The sequence below is a fragment of the Simochromis diagramma genome, unplaced genomic scaffold (genome assembly GCF_900408965.1).
Source record: "Simochromis diagramma unplaced genomic scaffold, fSimDia1.1 OVJJ01000205.1, whole genome shotgun sequence".
NCBI classification, from domain to species: Eukaryota; Metazoa; Chordata; class Actinopteri; order Cichliformes; family Cichlidae; genus Simochromis; species Simochromis diagramma.
This window is the reverse complement of record NW_024386782.1, coordinates 6,340,580-6,364,616: the sequence shown is the minus strand read 5'-3', so window position 1 is coordinate 6,364,616 and position 24,037 is coordinate 6,340,580. Positions and strand designations below refer to the sequence as shown.

General features: G+C 38.1%; 1 long non-coding RNA gene across 4 annotated transcripts in view; it reads left to right on the top strand.

Annotated features, from left to right (window-relative positions):
- LOC120725883 overlaps positions 1-21,981 on the top strand; it is a 47,349-nt gene extending 25,368 nt beyond the window's left edge. For all 4 annotated transcript variants that reach the window (XR_005694249.1, XR_005694248.1, XR_005694247.1 and 1 more), the window contains exons 3-4: positions 1,439-1,578; positions 17,520-21,981. This is a non-coding gene — a long non-coding RNA (uncharacterized LOC120725883). The remainder of the gene's footprint in view (positions 1-1,438; positions 1,579-17,519) is intronic.
- The last annotated feature ends 2,056 nt before the right edge of the window (positions 21,982-24,037 follow it).

The window sequence follows — 24,037 nt, the reverse complement described above, 5'->3', positions numbered from 1 at the left end:
ACAATCAGACAAGCCCCTTGGAGCAAGCACTTGGTGAGAGTGGGAAGGAAAAACTCACTTTTAACAGGAAAAATCTCCAGCAGAGCCAGGGTCAGGGATTGGCAGCCACTGGTTGGGCGTGATGGGAAGAAGACAGGATAACAGGATTGATAACCCAGATGGCTCTTTCAGCTCTGATGGTACACAAGCTGGAAAGAGTGCTTTCCCACCAATGGAACAAGACCAGAATACAACAAGTTAGCAGCCAATTAAATTCAATTTGTGCAGACTGATGTTGGCAATTTGTCTACATTTAAAAATATTTGCAAACCTTTAAGAGTGACCGCAGTCAGTCTAAGTCAGACTACAGTTATTTGCAGAAAGGTTGCCTGCTATCAGGCAACAGTCTGTAACACCCTAAAGCTCAGAGCAACTATTTAGCCATCACAATTTACAACGTGTTGCAGAATATAAAAAACATTCAATACGATCACCAGGCAGCCACCATTTTTTTTTATCTAATGCAAGTTTGCTCAGGATGGTGGTGGTGGTACATTTTTAAAATTTATTAAATAAAATATCAGTATTTGGTTTCCCTGTATTGATAAGATATTGAGATACTTTGCTGTATCCCTCCTGAGTACAGCCCATAGTGTTGGGTGTGCTCAGATCCATTGTGAAAAACGTCATGAGTCAATAACTTGTTATTTACTTTTTCAGCCGTAGCGTTGACATGGTGAACTGGAGTCGCACTCAATCCCAGCATGGAAAATGCTGCTATTATCCTTATTTGTTTTTAAATGAATTACATCTACAAGTGCAATCAAAAGAAATTCTCTAAAATGTATTGTCTGTACTGGAAAAAGAAAAACGGAGCAAATGAGGAAGACTCAAGGCCGGTGACTTTGTAGCTACAATGTGAAAACAACTCCAAAAACTTTGTAAAAGTTTTCTTTCCTTTTTGCTGAAGTCATCAATGTTCACAAATCAGCCGTTTCAGAAAAAATTGTTCATGAAAATGTTCATTGAAATCAGAGGTGATGTTTGGACAGTAACCAAGCAGGGCAATGTTTGTCCATCAGTTTCTATTTATGGCCAAATATTATGTTGCTAGGTAACAGCCAGCTCTATCAGAGTTATCAAATTAGCATTAGCAGCTCAGTGAGTGGCAGAAACGTATATGTCTGATGTCATCTGTTCTCTTCTGCAGCCTCAAAGAGAAACACAAAGAAATGTTCCAGGGGAAGATGCAGAAGCTACTGTTGGAATTGACTAACATCAGTGACACAAAAACCACACAAACGCCAGTAAATGGTGTTTATTTGTCTGGCCATTGTAATTTACTGTGACTAAATGGATGCTGAAATATTGACAAATCCTTTCCAAGGATCCATAAAACGAGCTATCTCACAAAGGAGTGCTCTAGACACAAACTATAAAAAGTCTTAATGTCTGGCAGGTTGCCCGAACGGCAAGTGAAAACAAAGGCCTCCTACGCACGGACTATCAGTGACAAGAGAAAGACGGCCAGACAGGCAATCCCACGAGGAACACTTTCACCTGAGCCGCAGACAAAAGCAGCTGCTGGGGGAAAAGCGCGTGAGTGGAGCAGAGAGATTTATTTCTTCTTTCATTTTCATTCAGCGCGTACTCGCAGTTTTACTGGGTTGCATCTTTTTCTGCAGTTTTGCCTTACAAATGTAGTGTTTTGAGAAAGTTGCATACACTGTATACTTTTCCCCCCCTCTCTGTGTGTGTGTGTGTGTATGTGTGTGCGCTCATGTTTCCCTGTACATGTATGAATGAGTCATCCCAGGGTGACCCCACCCTATGTGGGCGGTTGATTTGGCGGGCTGGGAGTATTTGGCCTCCGTCAGTCTGCCTGTCCGAGAACTGCTCATAACTGGGCTCTTTGTTTCAAATGTCACTCCTCTCAAAGGAAGGGAAGGCATCCACTCGCGCTCTTTTTTTTTTTTTTTTTTTTTGTTTTGTACTGCCCGACCCACATAATATTACTGCCTGGAACTGGCTGGTAACATATCCTAAAAATCCAACCAATAGTTCTTTTTTTTTTCCCAGCTTGATTTTAAACAAAGGAGACTCTGAACTTGCATTGGGTCTTATTTATCTTCAAAGAGTTCACAGTTTTGGGACCAAGTCTGTGTGTTCTTTGAGGAAAATAAAAGACTGGCACATGACTGTGAAGAGCGGAGTGAAAGGATTTAGTATCCTTTCCTGCGTTACTTCTCAGGGCACAAAAAACTGCTTTTGTGGCAGCGTTTGAAGTTGTTTTGAAACAAATTTTAGCTTAGCTAACTTGTGCCAAAGCGAAACACAAGCTGATGAGAATCTGACTGCTTTCTTTAAACACCTTAATGTCATTTCACAGTAGATTAGAAGTTATTGCGTCACCTTATCCAGTGTTCAAGGTTTCACAAATTCACTAGCTATTCTATTATGTCTGACAACAGTTTTACATTATTGGCCATGTTCTTGCAAACTGCCTGGAGTAGTGGGAGTAGATTTTCATTGCCTAAATTAAGGTTAAACGTTAACACATTTGGGTGTTTTTATGCAGGCCTTCCATATTCAGCATCTCCTCTGACAAGCTCGACTTCAGCATTAGGAGAAAACAGCATCTTTACATCAAAGAGACAGAGAAAATTTCCACCTTTAATATTCAATATCCTTCTTTGCAACACAACCATAAAAGCTCTGCTTTATATTGTTTACCAAAGATGAAAAATTTAAAGATCATGATAAATCATGTATTTCTTTCAGGGTTGACTGCACCGCAAGGAAGTTTTTTTTGTTGAATCATTATTTCTTCTTACCCTGGTAACTCTTGGTTTTGGTCCCAGTCCAAGCCATCAGAAAACCACAGTTGCAGAGGAAATGAGTGGCTCTAAATCCCATAAAAGGTCAACAGGGTTGAAGCTGCTGAATACTCACCACTTTACATCTTTTTGTCACATCACATAAATATATATGTTTATATATTATTCTTTATTATATGTTATTTATTTTTTAGGAGAAGGCTGTCAGGCTGTTCAAAAAGCAATGCAGAATTAAAGGATGAAAGCAAGTTGGAAGAAACCCGACAGGTAGATCAGTCTGGTGCTGAATGTTAGTGAGATAAAAAACCAAACCTGCTGCCTGCTGTGTGATTGACAGACAGTCGCACTTCAGCTGGAGCCCAACAGGAGTCCCAGGATTTCAGAGCTGTCCATGCTCTCTCTTTTCTTTTCACATCACAAGTAAAACATGAGATTGGTTTGGGCTGAAAAACAAATGACAAACTAAATTCACGCAATTATATCCTCACACGTGCCAAAATTACTCGCCAAACTGCCGTTTAGAGTGGTGAGTCATTTTTCACCCTTTATCCAGCAAATCACTGATCAGACCTAAACGATGCTGCAGCAGCCCTGCCATGAACCTGCCTTTTAAACTGTAAAGCTCTCATTTACACTCATTTTAATCACCACTAGGTGTGAACGGGGCAGTGAATGTGAGTGCGATTGGTTTTCCCTGTCTATGTGTTGGCCCTGTGACAGACTGGCGACCTGTCCAGGGTGTACCCTGCCTATCGCCCTAAGACAGCTGGGATAGGCTCCAGCGCCCCCCGTGACCCTGAAAGGATAAGTGGATGGATGGATATATTTTTTCATTACAAATCTCAGAATCTCAAACAGTTCTCTTTTTTCTTTACTCCTAACTTTTCTAGTCGTAAAGTAAAAAGCTCATATGGCAACATGACATTTATACACGGTGTTAAAATGTGAAAAAGCTCATAATTAAATTTAAAGGTTACTGTAACTTTTGATAATATAACTGTGGATTACTTTTGTTTGTGTGGTAGAGGTCATTGCAAATAGCTTAATAATCACTTGGTATCAGCAAAGTGTTTGCAAACGGCAACAGAAGTTGAAGTAATTTACAACAGTAAGATGTTTTCATTGCAGCGAGTCAACAGGCATTTTGTGTGAGGGGTCCTAAAAGCTTTGGAAGCAGCTAAGAGCAGCAAAAACAACAAGCTTTAAAGTAAACATCGTACTAACAGCCTACAATAACTACTAGCTATGAACTGTAGCTAGAATAATGCATTTAAATTGTGAGGAGTAAGATGAGAACTCAGTTGACTGCAATTTTACACAGAGTTACTTTAAACTGAGTAAGTATGATGTAGAGAGAGGTTAAAGCACATTTAGGTGTATCTGCCCTTTCATACTTTGATACTTCACTGATACTAAACATGATTAAGCATTTAAAGAAATGCCCTGCCATAATATATAGCAACACCTCAGCATATGTTCGAATCATCGTCTTATATATTAATCTGTGTCATATTTCTTCAACTGTAAAGTATCTTTTTTCACATTTAAGCAAAGCTGGTAAGTTTCTTGATCCTCTGAATTTACTGGGAGGCATTTTGTTAACGACACACAGCGGCTTTGTGTTATAACGAGAAAACAGAGACGCTGTTATAAGTAGTACTTCTTGGATTAAAATGGTTACCAGTCGTAGCTTGAAAATATGTCGTAATAACGTAAAAACTGTCTAGTTAAAAATTACTGTTAGCAAGAAATCCCAGTTGGCTTGTTTTGATAATCCATTTAGCATTAAAATGGATAGTTCACATGAAATTTTGAAATAAGAGTACGCTTTATCAAAAGGATTAAACAAACCAACCCACTAGCACCTACGCACACCTTCACACTAGAGGTCCTTTTATATTAAGGTGGGGCAGAGTTGAGCTGTTAAGAGTCCAAATTTCTCAAAGAGGCAATAAAAGAGTACAATAGGAATAAAAATGCAGCAGGACAGGCGCGGCCTGCATTACACGAATAATTATTTAATGTTTAAACAATCTTTTTTTTTTTTTTTAGAAAACATAGGTAATATAAGTTCATAATGCTGCACAAGAGAAGGATGTAAAAATATTTTATGTTGTGGACAATACAACTGAATCTTCTGAATCTCACCTACAAAGTATGAGAGATGCCACGAGTCTAATCACTACATTTAGACTGATCTCACTGACCACATTATCATTAACAATAAAGGCCCAAGAAAAAATAGCTGCCATAAAGGCTTGAATAATGATTTATTATACAGTAATACACTAAACATACACAAAGCTAGTGTTTCGAGTGGACTTGTTTTCTATGACTTGAGTTAACTTAGCACCGCCCTAAATGTAGCTGCATGCATGTCATATCACGCCTTTCAATTAAAACTGAACAACTGATGTCAGCATCAGGTCAGGGCGGAGTCCTGTCACACTGACTTGCTAATGAAGCGTGCGTTAACCCTTGAATTCCTGAAAAACCTGACATCAAATCACACTACAGTAAACAGCAGAATAATTAGTTACAGTCATCAGTTAGTTAACTTGTGTTTATATTTTCTATCGCAGTATAACCAGTTTTTGTATCATATGTACAGAAAAACGAGTTACTGGTAACTAATCAAAGGTTTTACACATTATTATTTTACATAAACCTTAAATACTAAATAGTTCTGCATCAAAAAGGCAAGGAAACGTACTGCTGTGTAATTGTATAGTTTACTATACTGCAACAGAAATGTTTCAGTTCAGCACCAAGTGCCTCATGCAAAGAAGCAATTTTCAGTGTTGATTAGTCAAATAAGTTCTTACACAGTAAGAAAATAAAGAGAGAGGCATTCTCAGATGAATAAACAGCTGCTACGGGAGTAGTGGCTCCAGTTCACTCTGGTCCTGGTTATGAATCTGTGCTGCTCATTGTCTGACATCCTCTTCTTTGAAGTTTCATCTAAATGCTGAGGGTAAAGACCAGAGTTGCTGGCTTGCACGGAGATCACAATTTTAATTTCCACTTAATGGTGCTTTTAAACATCTATCCTACAGCAATCATCATTTTAAATAAATGATGCCACAGCAGCAACCTTTCTAAAACATGTTTGCTGTCTTCTTCCAATTATCAGCTTTTGCACATCTGTGCATTCGTCAGGCTAATTGGCAAACTTGCTTTTTGTCTCACTTTATGACCCTACAGGGTATCGCTATGTCCACATTATAGAGACTGAAACAATGTGTATATGGAAATCCTCAAAGGAGTCCATAAACAACCCTTCTGGATATATAAAGGTCAGTAAATCATCCAAATCTGGCCTGTGAAACATATTGAAATTCTGGGAGCACGCTCAGAGAAAAAAAAAATGCATAATTTTATTTTATCTGTGTTCGAGTGCCAGGAAACACTAAACTTTCACAGTTTGTGGACTGAAAGGGCAGGAAGGTCAAATGAAGAAGGTACAACTTAAAGGCGACGTGGCAAAATAGAAACAATGTGCAAATCAGAATTTAGCCAGCGAAATTATCTTTGTCACCTCAATTAGATTATGTCTGAAAAAAATATGAAACACTCAGCATCGCAACAGTTGAGTGTATGAATGTAAACAGTCTGGAGAAAGTCATTCATATTAACCAGCAGACCGTAAAACAAGAAGGTTCAAGTTTCCTTTAGTTTCTCTGTGTGTAATTGTCTGGACAGCTAGTAGCTGGAAGTTCTGGCGTCTTCTGATATTTGAGAAAAAAAACATTTCCCAAATGCAAAAATAAATAAAGATAAAAGTAATTTAATGGGAAAATGTGGTGGCAGTTGTGTGGCTGCTGACTTAAAAAGTGGTGACTGTGATCAATAAACCCATGTACACACATGTTGTTTGTTTTCAGATTTATAATAAATTGCTGCTTGAACAGGAGCAAGGCACTGGACTGATTTTGACATTTTGGACACTTCATTATTTTTGAGTGATTACTGGACGATTAACAGATGAAATGTTGCATAATTTAATTTTTCATATATCAAATGTGACAGCCTGTATTGTAGTATGAGCGTCTTTGCAGATCTGGATGCTACTTGTTTCTATTTTATGAGGGTTTTTTTCAGTTCACAGAGATTAAAAAATACATTTGCACATACAATTAAACTCACTGGACACCTAATTAGGTACACCTCTTCAACTGCTACTTAATTCAACTGTTTAATCAGCCAACCGCATATTAACAACTTAGTGTAATTAGGCATGAAGACATGCTACCTAGCCTGATCTGTCTCCCCAATGTGATGTTTGTGTATTGTATGTAGGGTCAGCAAGGTCTGTCATCTTGGTTGTGGGCAAAAGACCTGCAACTGACAAATAAAGGCTATCTCATCATCTCATCTCATCATGCTCTTGCTGAAATAAAACCTGAGCATCGAAATGGAAAAGTGATGTGATTTAAGTGACCTCAGCTGTTTTACAGGCTGGTCTGAGTATTTCATAAACTGCTGATCTATAGCCATCTGTAGAGTTTGTATAGGATGTCTTAAAAAGAGAAAGTGAGCAGCAGTTTTCTCTCTTGAAAATAGCTTTTGATGTCCGTGGTCAGAAGAGAATGGCCAGACTCTCAAGAGTAACTCAAATAATCACTCATTACAACCAAAGTATGAAGAAGAGCATTTCTGAATGCACAACACCTATTAGTTCCAACCTAGCATTGTTTAAACACCACACCCTACCTGAATGTTGTTGCTAATCATAGCCGACCCTCGCTGCTGCTTTCAGCAGGATAGTTCACCATGTCACAAATCATCTTAAACTCATCTCTTGAACGTGGCAATGAGCTCACCGTACTCAGAGCACCCCTGGGATTTGGTAGAATGACAGATTTGCATTATGGATGTGCAGCTGACAAATCTGCATCAGCTGTGTGATGCTATCATATGAGTATGGACCAAAATCTCTGAGGAAAGTTTCCAGCACCGTGTTAAATCTATGCCACACAGATTTAAGGCAGCGCTGAAGTTAAAGGGTGAGCCAACCCCGTATGGGCAAGGTGTAATTAATTAAGTGTTGGGTTTGTGTATATATATATAGCACCGTATAAAGTCATATGGAGTCACAGCCCTTCATAGTAAGAGGCAGCTTGACCTCTTATACTAGACTAGAATAGAATATTGTCATTCAGAACATACACCAGTGCACATCAGAACAAAGTTTCATTTCATTTATTTATCAGGCTGGAAAAATGAATAAATCCAAATCTAAAGGTATATAAAAAAGGAATCTAGGATATATATACACATAAGAATGTAAGAGAAATTTGTCAATATGCAATATTGTTAGGAAAAAAACTGTACAGAATAATACGAAGAGGTGGGGGTGCAGTTCTTTTATTATATGCACAATGCTTATTGTATGTCATTTACAAGAACACTCAGTGCTCTCTCTGTGCTGCTCCTTCAGGCAGTTTAATTGAAGTGACTGGGTAAGCTTACTATATATGTGGTCCTAATAAATCGAAACAAGCGGAGAAAGCCCCTGCCATGCTACAGTAAACAGTGCATTTTTAAGTGGAGATAGGAATTTAAAACAAAGCCAAGTGACTCAGTCAGGCAAGTTTAAACAATTTGCTGATGACTCTGCAATCAATCTGCTCTAACTGACCTCGACCACACCCCACACCTACTGAGGCCGACGTCTTTCACCGTGTCCTCCAGTACAGAGGAGAATGTGGTGGAAAATGTAAACACCATGAGTCACATCAGGGCTCACGTCTAGCTGTAAAGCATTGCACAAACAAGCAGCAGTGTTATGGGTCACAGACTCACAAATTGGAACCGCCTAACCATGTTTTTTATTTATAGTACCCTCATTGTAAGTCTTGTTACTCGGTGATGGATGAGTATCAGGTTACTAATGTAAAGTTGACTAGTTCTCTAAAAATCTAAAAAATGAGGCGTTAAATGTAACTAGGGCAAATAAGGTCTGAAATATGGCACTTTTAATGGCAGCGTCACTTGTATTTGTATATTTGAGAAGTAACTTCCAACAGTGCGTCTGTTTGCAGAATAAGACAGCTTATTTCTGTAGATATCCTCATAACATACACCTTCTGATTAAAATAAACCAAACTGCAGCTTTTAATAACATCTTAAAGATTCATGTTCTAATTACTCCGTCTATCCACGGTACAGTGCGATTGTGTGTCAGCCTTTGGAGAGATGGATTTGTTATTGCCTTTTCGAGTACCATGATGCATTACTTCCCTGTTTTAATTAATAACAAATGATGGATTACTCTGAAGGCACATCCATATTTTTTTAATAATCTCCTTCCTTTGTGTGTCTATATCCATAGCTGAGCCATTTAGCCTTTGAGAGATATATCTTTTTGGCGTTGTGTATTACTCACTGCAAAGTTCTTGGTTTCTCTCTTTTTTAAAATGATGCATCCTGATAAAAAGGGAGAGAGTTTTGTTTTATTATTTTACATGTGCAAATGTAATCTTTCTTTGGCGGGATGAACTGCTCTGTGTAGCCCAGACATGTAGGATTACGAGTTTCTTCTTTGTTGGTTATGGTGAACTCTACTTATTCTGACAGGAGCAAATATTAGATCAGGGGCAAATAATAAGAAACCTCTGTGTGAATGAAACCACTTCTTTCCCAGAGGGGAGTAGTGATGAAGACAGATTTTCTAAAGTTGGATAAAGAAAAAACAAGGCTCAGGGAGTAACTTTCATACTACTGCATGTAGGGGTGGGCGATATAAACGATATACGATAGAAAAGATATAAATTTGGCCAACGATAGAGATTTTGACTATACCGCTCTATCGCGATAGCGCATGTTGATGACGTCATCAAGCTGCGCCTGTTTTGGTCGAAAGCATCGCAGAGTCTACAACCATTATCATCTGCAAATTATGCCAGGCGACAGTCATAGCAAAGAGATGAAGCACTTTTGAAATATGGGGAAAGCCAAAAACTGCGCTTCCTCCACTTCCATAACATTGATTCATTAATGTTGAATTCTCTCGCAGCTGCTCTATTCCCATGCTGTTGCAGTATATTTAATAACTAACCTTGTATTGTGGATGAATAATCTCAGTTTTTCTCCTGACTGAAGTTTTGAAGCATCCTGCAATGCGATTGCATTTGTCCCTAACCACCAGAATCCCTCACGTTAACTTTTATCGAGTGGAAGAAAAGTTGGCGTTCATCCTCCAGCTTCACTGTGCTAATGTTATGCTAACATAGCTGTGTTGCTAGCAATCACGTAGCACAACATTATATACCAGGTAGTCCAACTTCAGTAACCCTGCAAACGCCACTGCTGTTTAGTTTTCTGTTTTCATTTATGTTGGAAGTGGTAGCAGAGCTGTACGTTTTAATTAGTTTCAAAAATCTCTCAGTCAGAACATGGTATGTCATGTTTAGGTGGAAACTAGCGAGCTAACTTCCTGTTAACTTCTAACTCCGTTAAATTTAATAAATTCTGTTTTCATGGATACCTGGATGTTAAACTTAATTGTTACACCCGATAAAGCAGCAATGCTGATGATTTAATTAAAGATGAAAGAATTTAGACCGTTTTTAACTCTGTGTTTGTTTGACTTTGGGACCTGAAGTGGACAGAGTTTTGGATCCAGATTACTCCGCAAAGCTCCTCACTACGGCAGCCGTAATGCTCTGACAATCCATCAAAACATTTTTTAACAGATTTCTGCACACCAAAATCGGTTCGAGGTCAGTAAGCACAACCAGAATTCATACATAAGGCACACTCGATTTTTGAGAAAATTAAAGGATTTTAAGTGTGCCTTATAGTGTGGAAAATACGTTATACAGAAGAAAAGAATATATCGCGATATATATCGTTACCGCACGTGCTTCAAATTATATCGCGATATGGATTTTAGTCCATATCGCCCAGCCCTAACTGCATGGCTCCCCTTCATAGATTACTGCATCAATAATAGCAATGTTGGTCTGTTGATGGAGCACAGTGATGGTTCCCAGAGGGCAATTTATAACTGCTATGAAGTTGATCGTTAATAAAATTAGTTTGATTGTCCTTAGAAGAGGGATATTAAACTAATTTTGCAGTGTAGGCCACATATGGCCCACTTTGATCTTAAGTGTCTTCAGACATTTAACTAAACATTTAATCCCTGACATATCCTAAAGAAAGAAGAAGTGCAATTTACATCACAGTTTTCTACATGATGAATGTGTAAAATACCAGAAAGGTTCTGGTAGCTCATTGGCTAGACTGTCCTGTGTTTATAATAAAGTTATAGTAAGGTTATAATAAGGCTCTTTTTCTAAAGTTGATACTGGAAAAACAGCAATTTTTCTGTGATTTAATTGTTGATTTCATAACTATTTGGTGTAGTGGGAATGGCAGTGGGGAGTTCTTTATCGAAAGAAAAACTTAAATACACGTTTGAAATCTATGCACATATTTACCAAAGCCTTACACTTGGCAAGATCTTTGCCGGGCCTTTTCCGGGCACTGTTCTTGAGGTGATGACGTAACCAGTGCGCTCCCACAGAGGTGCTGCATGCGTCAGCACGGCTTGTCATTTCTAAGTAAATTTTGCGTTACTACAACATAAAGAAGAATTTCATGACGCAGTTCAGCTGTGAAGGTTCAAAACACAAAAAAGGGTCAATAGTTCTGATAACTCAGGGCCATTACTGTGACGCAATAAGTGCCGCTTATTTGTTCTCTAAATAGCATTACAATGTTAGCTAATGTAGGCTAGATTGTTAGAGCGAATTAATTTTAGCTTTCTAAACTATAGGTCCGCTGGTATATCCTTAAGAGCTCGTGTACTATTAGTTTCCTATTCTGTTCAAACTCGTCTTCATTTGCCGTGTACCTAGCAACAAATTCTATGAAGAGCAGAGAAAACTTTACTTTGGGGCAAAGTAAAGTTTTTTAACCACATTTCACTTGTGATTGTAAAAATAACTATGATAATGCATCGAGAAACCTTAACATGAATCATAAAAGGGCTTTCAAAAGGGGAAACTTGCTTCTAGAAGGACTTCTTTGTTAAATAACTGGTTAGATGACCTGAAACAGTTACCCATCGTCCACCCGCAAGTGCATAAAATAACTCCTTTACATTAAATGAGTACATTTAAATTTAATGTTGTTGTAATGTTTTACTATATTATATACATTTTTTTTTTAATTTTACGAAGTAACTAACTTAGATTAAGTTAGCAAATTTACATTTATATTTAATGTTGTGAAATAGTGTTGAATATAGAAGTGATGAATACTCAGGTAACAGAGACAGTAATATAGAATAATTATGTTTCTCTTGTGTAATGAGCTGAAATGGCATCAGATATATTAAATAATACAAAATACTTCCAATGGCTGAGACATAGCTTGCATTATGTATATTAATAAAGGGCATGGATTCTATAATGATCTGGATTTAAAAAATATTAAAAATAAACAAATAAACATTTAAATTTTAATAGACAAACATTTCTTTAACAGATAATGTTCACGATTTCTGTTAGTAACCATTAAATAATAAGAAACACATTTCACATTGAAGCTAAATACAAAGAACTGCAGTGCAAGCTTGAAGAACTGGAGAAAATATGCATAGAAATGCAGAGTAAAGTCCAAGCACTGGTGAGCAAAAAACCCAAAAACTATTTGCAAGGATTGTATAACAAAGCACACTCTACAAACATCGAAATGCAAGAGGAGAAGTGACGACAGGAGAAAAAGCATAATGACATCCAGTGTACGCTACACAAACTGCAGAGGAGACATCAAGAGTTACTGGACATCCATGACAAAGTACAAGAAACAAACAACAATATGCAGGAAAAGAAAGTTTGAGAAGAAAAACATAAAGAACTGCCACAGAAAAAATGAGGAACTGCAAGAGAAGCATGAAGAAAATCAAGAAACATGAGAAGAACTGCAGAAAAGGTGTAAGAAACTTGAGGTGCAGCATGGAGAGCTTTTCAATGAGGTGACAAGCCTCATAGCGCAGAACAAAGATCTGCAGGAAGTGTGCCTGAAAAATAAGAAAAATCACTTGCTTTTGCTGGAAGAAGTCACTCACTAAATTCACTGTGCTTCAAATTTAATGTTGTTTAGAAACAAATAATGATGGATATGGATCATAACTTAAACTGAGCTTTAACTGGATTCCTGTTTTGAGTTCTTTATTATTCTAAACCTGGCCAGTCCTGTGTTTTTGGTTCATGATTTCATTATTATCTTAGTGTGTTGAGTTTAAGAATGTTTACTTTTCATGGAGTTGTATATGCCTGTTTATATGATTTACTATTATACTCTGTTAGTTGCTAATTCCCCATGACTGTACCTCTGTTAGCGTCATAATTCCTTTCCTGTTTTGTTCTGATCACTAGTTTCCTCTTGTGTCTCGTTTTGGGTTTTTACTAACCGTCTGATGGACTCTTGATTGTTTGCCCCTGTGTCTCGTTCCCCCAGCTTTGCATTGTCACTAGTCAGGCTTCTGTGTGTACAAATAGCCCAATTTTCCCTGTGTCCTTTGGCAGGATGTTTGTTTCTCTACCTTGTCTGTACTCTGTGCTCCTCTTGGTTATTCTTGATGGGCAAAGTGAGGCTTTGTGAAACACTGAAATTTTTTTAACACAGTTTAGCCAGAAATTTACAGAGATTTCAAAACAATCGGACATCCATCTCCACAAAGGGACCTACTGGACACTTTTGTTATTATTACATCTTTAAAAAACCGTTCCGTTAAATACTAACAAAGAAGATTGTTGCACAATTGGAGTCAAGGCTAATTATTAGGCAAGATTATCAATAAATAATTATCGATAATCAACACATGTTTTGGAGAAATCGTCACACCAAAGCAAGAACATATTTTGTGTTAGACAACAGGCTGTGACTGTAAGGCTTTTTCAGCAAATACTTTACCTACTGTTTCACTTTCTTAGTAATTCAGTGTAATGGAGAAATAGAGAACAGTCTGCAGTGTTTATTGTGATAACTACATTTGTTATGTAGATTTAATTGTCACGTACTTTGCATTTAGGCTAAATGTAAACAACAGGGAATTCTGTGAAAGATTTATCATCTACAGAGGAAAGTGTGAATGACTGTAGTTAATTATTCTTATGGAGATTGAAGATGAATAAGAGAACATCACATTAATAATGTCTACATTTGTTGTAGTTCAGCTGTTTAGGGTCAGTTTCTTATGTCCTGAGACTTGCCAAAAACCTGTTCAAACTTATTGCGAATATACATAAATAATTTTTGCTAAGCTCTAAAAGTGTGAATATACAACACATTGTTCCTGCAAATAAACTAGTGGACCATGTGCCCTTGAAACAAATGCATTTGTGAGGTATCTTTTGACCTCTACAGTGGTATCAGCGGTTGCATTGTATGTACTAAACTCACCTGCCAGTAAAAAGTTCCTACAAACAGTCCTCTGCTATCGCTGCTTCTGACACTCCTGCTGTTGATGATGATGATGACTTTTTCTGGGAGTTTGTGGTGACATTAGATTTGTTCTACACATCATCAATCAAACTTAAAAGCAGCAGGTAAGCCACCAGTAGAAACTGCACCGAAACACATCAAAACCTCAATTAGCCGTGGTCACGTGAGGTGGGTGACAGGAACCACACTCCACAGCAGCATTTCAAAACATCTGCACTGCATAAGCTTGACACAGTGTTGACACGTCAGTGTGAAGTAGCGCTACCAATTATATTTGTTGTTTGCTTTTTGGGCTTTTCCTCATCTCCTAACTCCTGCATCAACGTCAATACATTGTCTTGCTTTTTGTTAGTAAGTCTGCTTCCTGTTCGTGCTACCATCCACAAACTGTGACGCTACTTTATTTTCTTGCCAAATACCTGCCAAACTATTGTTTTAAGCCTCGTAATAATCTAACAAAGAATAAATGACTGTTGAAGTTTATTTAAAATGACATACACTTTGTAAACCCCTGAGAACGCTTAACTTCAAAAAGCAGAGTTCTTTCAATGGGCTATGAGAGCAGACGGTTAAACTTCGGCAGTTTGGTAGATCTTGAATTTTAAATGGTTTAAATGATTTCCTGGCAGCACAGCCAATATATTAGGATCCCTGCAGGAAAGTAAAGTCTGTAAAATATGGCTGGTGAAATCTGCTTTAGCTGAAATGTTTTCACCTCTGCCAAAATCTTAAAAACCAGAATACAATTATAGGCTCAAAAGTAAACACTGAAAAAATGTTTGTGCTTTGAATGTGTTTTTCTATTGACGGTTTAATTCCTAAGGTGAGTTTCTGAGAAATTTTGTAGCCACTGGAAAATCACTTGAGTCACACCTGAGTCTTTTGTATTACAGCTGGAAATAAACACACACATGCATGCACACAAACACACAGAGTGGGGTTGGTTGCACGAGCCATGTGCTTGTAGATATCTGTTGGCATCTGGCTCTTATTTCCTTTCTTCATGCCACAGGCCCAAAAGCTTTGAGCATGAGTCACAGGCCTCAGACCTCCGAGACATCCAGGCTCGCCTCTAAAGAGACAATACATGATCGCTGGAAATGTCACAAGTGTTTTGCAGAAATACAGTAAATGAGTCAGACACCATCTTTAAAAAATGAATCTTTTTACACCACAGGGATCACGCTTTTCCACACCAGACAATCGTTTACTAGATTAAACACATTCAGCCCATTACAGTGAGCTACTACTATTTCAGCATTAGGTTTACTTCTTGTGATTAATTAGCTGAACGATTTAAAAGACACGTACTCACTCATGGCTTTTTTTACTTCTCCTGTCAAGATTGTAGTTTTTTTATTTTGTTTTGTTTTTCTAAGTCCATCACAGCCCTCGTGTGTGCTTTTGTTTCATGGTTCGTGGGATGTGCCGTTATTGCACAAGATGTTGGCGCAGACGTGCTCGGGAAAATATACACACATACATTTTTTTTATGAAATGAAAATAAGAGACAATCACATGTCACAAACTGCATGGCTTAAACCATGAGGGCTTTCTTCTGAACAACACAAAACTGGGTGTAATTTTCAAATGAATGAAGATATCTGATACGTTAGCAGCGTGATGTTTTTATCTTTATAACTGTTAATAATTTCTCTTATCACTTATTCAGACTTTATGGATTATAGAAACTGTTTTGATTCATCTAAGCCTGTTTTGGTCTAGTGTTTTGGACTCTCTATGATTAGTGGTGGAAGTGTGGGAACAACACTGGGGCCAGAGGCCATGCTTTGTTCTCTTTCTGCTGTGCTCTGGTCCATTTTGGCCCTTCGGGGACATTTTGAGGAAGGTGGGCCGTAACAACGATTCACTGAGTCACCAATTGCACAGGCCGCTTGGCAATTTCCACAGTGTATTCAAATGTGCGTCAGAGCACTTGAAACACGGCGGTGGAATATACAATAATCAGACGGAGGCAATGTGCCAGCTTGGGTGCTGGCAGGCATACAGGATGTCTCAGTCCTCTGCATTTTACTGCTGTGTGCCTGGTTTGCCCTCTTATCTCATCCAGGGCTGAATATGGAGGAAATGTAGCAGACCTCTACTTCCCAAACTGACAGCTGCTCCATGTGCTCTGTCTGTCTGAGACTCTGTGAGGGGTGAATCCTTTACATAGATGACGCAGTAAAAAGAACAAAAAAATGCAATTTTTGTACTTATTTCCACCAAATTTTCACCAAAATCCTTAATATGATCAGAAGCAGCCATGAATCCATCGCTTAAATTAGTACAGCTGTGTGCAGCCGATGTCTCATATATTTATTCTCGTATTTTACACCACAACAGGCATATATTAAAAACACTCAAGGATCACTGTGTTTGATCTGAATGAATCTGCACCAGTTTTCACAGATTTGTGTGTTTTCAGTATGAAAATGTGCTGAGTGCCACAGACAACACATAACACAGGAAGCTGTGAAGTATTTAAAGCACAGCGGTCTATGGACGCAGGTCTAAGTCCAGAATAAAAGTATAAAATAACACAGAAATCACAGTAAAACACAAGTACAGAGGGTTTATGAGGTAAAGCTACAATATCACAGATGAATTGCTTATGTCTAATTATGTAGTTAAATGATTTTATCTGGTGGGTTTCTTGTTTAGGTGAAGTGTGATCCCTGTAAGCTGATCATACAGTGTAACACCCTTTGTCGGTAAAGTAACCGAATAAGATGGAATTAAAGCAGTGGAATGCTTTTCTTCATTCAGGGTGTTTTGTTCATCACTGTTATTACTGTAGATGTTGTATTTTTCCCACAATGCAAGACACATGTTCAGACTAGCAAATGAGATTTATTTTGAAAGTAAATTGAATTTTCTGAAATGCCTTTTATGGCTGGCACCAAAGACCTGGGTGGGGTGAGGGGGTTATAGCACCTCCCATAAGACCCGGTTAAAATTATTCATAATAATAAAACATAAATGCACATAAGTAATGCACATTGAGTAACATCGCATACCTCCTACTCATCCACATCGACATATATGAATGCATTACTGCTGTGTGTGCCATACAAAAGAATATTAAAGGAATATTTTGTGATTCTAACATGAAAGAAAAGAGCATGCTGCAATAACAGTAAATATACTGGATTTGCTTTTTATAGCTGAATGGACTGTATGATTAAAGTTGTTAAATCTAATAAAAGTTTAAATAAAGTCTGGTTTTTTTTCCTCCCACAGTGCGGGTCAGACGTCGCAGTAACCCGCCTCCTTCTGTTTCTGGTCTTCTCTGGTACAAATGCACAGTTGTCCAGTCAGCCAGCTGGTCATGACTGTCAGCAGGACCTCGGCTCAGGCTGCGGATAGAGGCCAGATGGTGAGGCTCTCTCTCTCTCACACACACACACAGATGCGTGAGTAGTACATCCTCCTCTGAATAACGAAGGACTCGTAGCTACCTCAGTCGACCTCGCTACATGCTGCTTTTATTTCAAAGGCTGAGCGAGAGCTCAGGGGGAGAAATATGAACTGTGCTTCAGAAGCGAGGTCAGTGAACTGCAGAACTCTGTTAAAAATTACAGACAAATCAAAAAAATGGTAATACACTCATGAGTCACTCACCAAGTTTCTTATTGGCTGCAGTTGTAATACAACATGGCATGTTTGGACAATGCAGGTTGGTTCAAGACCATTAAAACTGTTAAACATTTTTTCCCCCTGGTTCAAGAGTTTTTCATGGAGGTTAAAAAAAAGTGTGAAGACGTGCGTGTGAATGTGTGTAAAGCCCACATAAATTGTCACTTTAAGCTTTTGCTGTACTCAAATAAAATTGTTTTTGTCCCGTACCTCTGCTTTGTTGTGTGCGATCAACTAAACGTTGATTTTTATATAGAATATTTTCTATCCTTCAAAAATATAATCCAAAATATTCATGAATCCAGGGGTTGCTTCAACTTCTAAATTCTTTTAGTAAGACTGTTTCTGTAGAAAAGAAAATCTTTCAGATTACATTAAAAATATTTTACTGGAATGAACTAATAGCTAACATACCTGTGGATGCCACACTATTACAATAAAAGCATGCAGTACAAAGTGGATATGTCTCCCATCAATTTGTAGTAAAAATACAAGTTTTGTTTTGTTTTAAATAGTTATGAGGGCTGAATTTGTGGACCTAGAATATATGCTGTAAGCAAAATAAGAACATACATCATGACTCATGTAGCAGTTTTCAGGCTTTAGCTTCAAAGGGTTAAAGACATTTGCGTAAAAAAGAAAAAAAAAGATGAAGAGATAATAGCATCACAACAAACAATAAGCAGACGTTTTAATCAAAACGGACATCTGTTATTCCCAACACGCTGTGAGTCATGTTTGCCTGAACTCTGCTATTATCAACTCATATTTACTGTCATTACTCACGTTAATGAAAGGTTTGGGCGGGCCCTTTTCACTGCAGTGTTTGACCAGCTGAACTGTGCAGTTTGTTCTACGACAAGAACCGTAACCTCAGAGAGGCGACGCGGGCAGAAGTGAGGAAAAAAGCCAACTGATTTGTGGTGCAGGATGATTAGTTCATGATTACTTGATTAACTTGTTTTTTATTTGTTTTTTTTCTCACAGGAAATTCATAGAAAAATGTCTTTTGTAGCAGATCTCACCTCCTGTATGCATTCAGCATACCAATTTTTTTTCCGTTTTGAAGTAAAATTTACTTCAATGTCATTTATTTATTTTGATTTATTTGTGTTTTACATGTATGGTGACCCCCCCCCCCCAAAAAAAATCACTTATATTTATCATTTTTTTCCTATTTATCAACAACTCCATATTTCTTCTTAAAGCCACACTAAAAATCTTCACCTTTTCATTCTTTTAAGAACGTCCGTCTTTTAAGCGCAGCACTGTTTATGTGCAGTGAATAAATGCGCTCCATATGCTGCGTGCATGCAACATACAGACACTGCAGCACGAGAAAGAAAGGCCAGTTTTCGCAGCTTAGCCCTGCGAGGTCTTTTCAGTCGCTATTTATGTCAGCGGACGTCGCTTCAGGAAACAAATGTCCAAGCTGTGCTGGCAGAAAAAAGGAAAAGAAAAATCAGTTACTTTTTTTTTTTTTTTTTAACAAACTTAAACCCCACATGGTTTAATTCATCTAGCAGTTAGTTTTGCCCTCCTATTCAAAGGCTGTTTATCTCAGAAACAGATTTTTTTTTTTTTTCCTACATTTGGACGCTCGCTAGCAGAGACGACTCTGGTCTGGACGGTAGTGCCTCTGGTGAAGTGGACTGGCAGACAGCCAGCGCTCAACTGAAACCATGTGGGGATGCTTGAACACTGGTAGTCAAAAACATCTCAGCTACTATGTTCTTCTTACACCCTTCACCTTAACTTCAGCTTGATACTTGTAAAGTGATTTCTTTATTTTTCTTCTTGCCTAAAGTAAAATATCTACAGCATCACCGGGTTGTTGTTGGTCACGGTCGTCTTAAATGGAGACTAGATTTATCTTTCGAAAGATTGAAAAACAAGATGCGTTTACAGCTACCTTATTTTGTTTTGCAATTCAAAATTATTTCATCTTCGTGCAGGTTTCTCCTGTTTTAAGCTTAAATGTGAAACTCAATGAATGCTGCATGTGGTGTGTTTGTCTGGCGACCTAAATAAGTCAGTGATTTAGTGCTTCTGTTCATCACAACCAGCCCATGAGTTTCCCCTCAAGGCCTTTTTACTCTTTTGAAATGTCAATCTTTAAGCTATTCTATTCTATCCTACAAATTAAGACCCAATACAGCGAACATTAGCCAGCACCAGTATTTAAAATTGACTAAATAATAAACAGTGAAACTCTCAACCGTTCTGATGTCCTTGCCCCAGCTGCACTCACTTTTAATAAATCTTGTGTTTTCTTAAAACACACAAAGAACATATAATGACTTGGCGAATTCTTGGGGGACTATTTTTATCTGCAGAATAATACACATTTGTTCGCTTAAGAGTGTCCATGGTAGGAGAATAGTGAGGTTGTGTGTGGGGGGGGGGGAATATAAATAACCAAAGTGTCCTTCTGATAAATGTGAATGAAAGTAGTGTTTCCTACTTCTCATCCATCTGAGAGTGTTTTAGTATCCTCTGTGGATGTACACTGGATGAACTCCCAAAACCTTTCCAGAATTAAAATGAAATCCATCTCCTCTCCCTGTTTTCTGGAAAAGGATCTACTATTAAAGGCTTTACTTGTAGGGACCACCATCCATGCTCGTCATCCTGACAGACTCTGTTATTCTAGGCAACTGCACCGCCTGATGCGTCTCCAAGTCCCGCAAGCAGTCTCATTCTAACTGCATCTCTGTGATTCGCCGCCACAAACCGTTCCCTCTCACTTAATCTGTCCGTTTTCTGCCGCCCTCCTTCTGGCCTCACGGGCCCCGCCTCTTTCAGCTCATTTACCCATGAGTCATCGCTGTGGTTTGGACTGGGGATCAAGAGAGTGCAGATGGATGAATACGTCTCAAAACAGAAATGGAGTTAAACCCACAGGGTTAAGGGAAACCTGGATGCAAATCGTTATATAATTTCTCGCCTTAGTTATGTGCTGAAGTTGCCCTCTAGCCATCGCTAATATGGTGAAGGTAAATAAAATACAGAATGCCAGTTTTGGATGTGAAGAGTACCTGATTTGCATTCGCCCAAGACGTGAAACTCAACACTGACAAAAAGGTGAATTAAATATTGCGTTCCAGCTCAGGGCTGAGAGGAGTTTGATTTCAAACAAAGAGGGAAAACACACACAATCCTTATCATGTGTGATAAAACAAAGGGAAAATTCTGGTTTATGACAACTGGGTGTTCCCAATAATCATATTTAACTATATATACTCATCGTCTTAATAATAAAGTAAGAAAGTAAAGGGGTAAGAGAGATGAGCAACGAAAGCTCTGAGTAGGTACTGCACATGCCGACTTACAATACCTACTCGAGTTTCTGCTCCTGAGCAATTAAGGATTAAATCAACGTAATGTGCTCATGTTAAGAAATTTCATATTTTTAAAAAAAAAAAGCCTCCCAGCCTCCCTGAACATCTGGCCTCTCGTGTTTCGTGTATTAGATTTCTTAGCAATGTTTCCACAACCAAGTATTTCTTTCTCACAGTAGTTTGTTAAATTAGCTTTATTTGATAAACACAAGGCTTAAATAATAAGAGGGTATACTTTTATTTATTTATTTTTTATGGATTTATCATTTTTTTATTTAATAAAAGGGCTTTTGTGAGTATAAACATATTCAGGTGTGTTTCATTCATTGAAGGACAGTCCTGCACCTTGTTATAATTGAGATTTTAAGATTATGATTTTACTTTTAGGCTCCATTCTCAGAGTTTTATCAGTTTTATACGTTTGTATTTATTTTTTATATTTTTAATATCTTTAATTTTATCTTTGTGTGTGTTTGGAGGATGATTTTGGGAGTTAATTTCACAGTGGTGAGTAAAAAAAACAACAAAAAAAACTGATTGTAAGGTTGAAATAATTAGCAGCACGAGTTCAGAGGTCATTCATGTGACCATAGATAAAGCCAGCATTACAGTTATTACTTGAGAATAACTGTAAATGTGAAACTTTGATAACTGTTAAACCGGCTGTAAACGCGTTCCTCCTTGAACAATGAATTATTATAAATAAAACATTTCAGCAGGACTAACTCACGTCTGGACAATCTTGTTTAAATAATATGACAAACTTAACAACTTTTTTTATTATTCCTAAATGATCCAACCATTAACCTTTTGGCAGCGGACAGCAGTGAGCCAACAGCACCTGGAACCAATCTCACTGTGTGAATTTCAGTTTTTGCATTGTGTTGAGTTACAGCTACTTGTTGTTGAGGTTTTTTTTCTATACATAAGAAAAACACACACACGCCTATACATATTCATGCTGGGTGCTTGTATCGCTGTGGTCTCTGTGATGCACCAGGTACACGAGTGTTTGGGAGGTCTGCTCATCCCGGTGCCGAGGCACCGTGGCGTCTTGGCAGCCACATTTACAGGCCTCGTGCTTCGCGTTTTGTTGAGCTGTACAGAGTTGAGGGTGAATTTAAAAGTTGGGTTTACAAGCCACGAGAGGCAAAAATCCATCTCATTATGTGTTTAAGCATTACACTGGCTTTGTTTGCTTCTTGCTTCACTGTAATCTCCATCTCCACCCTGGGCGACTTCACAAAATAAGCTGTCAGGGATTAGTCACGATTTCTGCAGCTCTCTATGACTTTCATCAGCTCGGACAGACTTTTACTCATTTTACACTAACAAGGTTTCCCTCCTGGAGATGTTCATTTATTTTTCTATAATTGGGTGTACTTTTCAGGGTTCTTCATTCATTTCCATCTAATTGGGTGTATTTTTCATGAACAGACTTGACAAACTAAGTGAATCAAATGAGCTTCCACCTTAGAGTCCCATGTTAAAATATTTAATCCTTATCTGAAGCTAGCGAAGCTGCTGGTGTTTAACGTAAGCCAGATCGCAGTTAATCACTGCTTGAGTCAGCCCTCATTACAAGGCAAAAGGGAAGAGATGCAGCAGGCTCGAGCCCCAGATTGCAGCCCTGTCGTCTACGTATACTTGATGTGGGAACATTGGTACTGACAGGGACATATATTGTTACTGCTGAAATTGCTATTTTGCACAGACTACCTTTGTTTTCGTGATGTTTTCTTTCATTTAGAAAACACAAAAACCTTTGAGGAAAGAGCCCAGTAATAACCTGCATGCACATGGTTACTGTTTTTCACTTTTATGACCCGTTTTCTACATTTTTTTTAACCTCCCCCTGTAAAAACTAACAAAAACACAACTCTGTGATGCCAGATGACACTATTACTTGGCTATGTACAAGCTGGCTTGTTGCAGTGGAATTGTCTTACCTGTGCGCATACAGTATGCATCTTCACTGTGAGGCCATAATTTCCACGTTACTTTGCTTTTCAGTGGCAAATCCAGGTGTGGCGCAAATGATGCCTTATGAATGCAGCCATGCACGGCTTAATTTCGCTTCACACAACGATTGTTTCTCTCATTTGTAATTTAGCTGTTGTTTGAAATTGTGTTTGTGGGTGTTAAGCTGTGCTTTGTTTGCTGGTAGCACAAAGACAGGAACAAAGAAAGTATTTGCATTGTGTTTGACTCTGCGTAGATTGCTGTTTGGGAATAATGGTTCAGATCCTCCGAAAAGTTTTTTTCTTAAAGAAATTTGTGTTGTTTTATTTTTATTTGGAAAGAAGAGGATTGGCATTTTGAAACTCTGAACTAGCTTATATGGAAAAAAACAGATACTCGCATGCTTGTAAGATCATTTTGAAGCTAGGTGTGGGTTTACTGGTGTGATTTTTACACATTTTTCACATAAAATAACAACTTAAGACCTTTGAGGAGGCTCATAGGTTTATTTTTGTGCATAAAAGGAAGTTTTTTCTTCCCACTCTTGCCAAAGCGCTTGCTCAGTAGGGGTCATAAGGTTTTTGGCGTTCTCTCTGTTTCTTTTTGTATTATTGTACGATATAAAGAGCGTGAGGCAACCGTTGCTGTGATTTGGCACTATATAAATAAAATTGAATTGAAATTTAATTGAACATTTGGTCAGACTGACTCCTTCATGTTAACTTTGGGGCTAAGCCTATGGCAGATTTTCACGACACTTGAGCTCGTCATCTTTGAACTGGAAGTCACACTTTGTGCTTTATCTTATTTAAAAAGGCT